The sequence below is a fragment of the Phocoena phocoena genome, chromosome 5 (assembly GCF_963924675.1).
Source record: "Phocoena phocoena chromosome 5, mPhoPho1.1, whole genome shotgun sequence".
NCBI classification, from domain to species: domain Eukaryota; kingdom Metazoa; phylum Chordata; class Mammalia; order Artiodactyla; family Phocoenidae; genus Phocoena; species Phocoena phocoena.
Genome location: NC_089223.1, coordinates 45,384,542 through 45,386,303, shown reverse-complemented (window position 1 = coordinate 45,386,303; position 1,762 = coordinate 45,384,542). Strand labels below are relative to the sequence as shown.

The following is a 1,762-nucleotide window of genomic DNA, read 5'->3' as shown; positions in this document are numbered from 1 at the left end:
GTACATACATATATATGTATATATGTGTTATATATATATATATATATATATATATACACACACACCACATCTTCTTAAGTGAATCATTTGTTGATGGGCACTTTGTTTGTTTCCATATCTTGGCTATTGTAAACAGGGCTGAACGTTGAGGTGCGTGTATCTTTTACTTTGTCTTTTCTGTATATATACCCAGGTGTGGGATTGCTGGGTCAAGTGGTAGCTCTACTTTTCTTTTTTTAAGTAAACTTAAAGGCAACCTCTTGAACCATTTTAAGCTAGTTCTACTTCCAAATAACACATTTTAAAAAAATTATTATTTTTGGCTGCATTGGGTCTTTGTTGCTGCATGTGGGCTTTCTCTAGCTGCAGTGAGCGGGGGCTACTCTTTGTTGTGGTGCACGGGCTTCTCATTGTGGTGGCTTCTTTAGTTGTGGCGCGTGGGCTTAGTTGCTCTGTGGCATGCGGGATCTTCCTGGACCAGGGCTCGAACCCGTGTCCCCTGAATTGGCAGGCGGATTCTTAACCACTGCGCCACCAGGGAAGCCCCCCAAATAACACTTTTAGTCAGCAACAGCTTACATTTTTCTCAATGTTCTAAGATAAAACTTTTGGCATCCAAAAGTATAAGTAAGCACTTTTGTGATGAATAAAAAAATCAAGTGCTAAAATACCCATGGTTTCCTGCGACAGGGTATATATTCCCCTTCAAGTAATGTTCTCCCCCCAAATTAACATTTTATTTCCCCCTCAAAGAGGAAGGAAAAGAAATCACAACAACCTTTTTTAGTTGAGGAGAAAACCCTGCTTGATTAGTTCATGTACTGTAAAAGCAACTGCTTGAGAAAGAACACAGTGAATGTAATTGAGAGAAACCATGATATCCTTTTGAATTCTCTGCCGTATAGACGTAATTTATAGTGACCTCCATGGTATGGAACTTTTCAAATTCTGGAAGAACAGTCCTTAACTGCGTTCACTGATGAGTTACATCAAATGGGTCAGATCTGTCTGTATTATTGCTCCAGCAGCACCACCATAATGTAAGTTTATGTGAGTTTTCAAATCTCAGACGTTAGGGTAGTCTGAAGGTCTGTGAAGAAGGGTGGGAACATGGGAAAGGTACCAAAAGTAAAAAAAAAAAAAAAAAAAAAAATGAAACACTTGCACGAGGAGCCGTTCCTAATACAGCAGGCATCAGGCCTCTGTAAAATGCAAGGCACCTTCCTTTGCATAAATTGTTTTGAATGCATGAATAATTCCTGTATAGGTATGGGCTAGGCCTACTCTAACCACGTGAAGAGGGTAAGTACCGATAACTGCTGTTAAACCTGCTATCGGTGCAGCCATTCATCTGTGCACAGACCAGAAACTCCCAGCTTTGTAGTAATTAACGTTCTATAATGCTCAAACGCGATAAACTGGATCACACCATAGGGAACGATTTGGATCATCACCGCATCATTCCCTTTATACAATCCCCAAGGTATCCCTCCTTCGGGGAACAGCATGCAATGCAGCAGACACTCCCAAATGTTTGTAATGGTGATTGTGAGCTGGTAATAAAACCTTTGCCTGATATAAAGGAGCACCTGTTTTGACACAGCATCCAGCAACACCTGCAGCCAGGAAGGAGCACGGCCAGGAGAAGTCTCGGCCTGCGATGGGCCCTCCAGCTTCTGCTGCCTGCCGCATCGCTAGAGGTAGGGGTCGCCACAGCCAGTGCTGCCTCGGGAGATTTGGTCGCCAAATTACAAGCCAAGGG

At 42.5% G+C, this 1,762-nt stretch overlaps 1 pseudogene; it reads right to left on the bottom strand.

Moving 5' to 3' along the window:
* Positions 1-783: 783 nt before the first annotated feature.
* On the bottom strand, positions 784-1,347 carry LOC136123796 (solute carrier family 25 member 16 pseudogene; annotated as a pseudogene).
* Between the last annotated feature and the right edge of the window lie 415 nt (positions 1,348-1,762).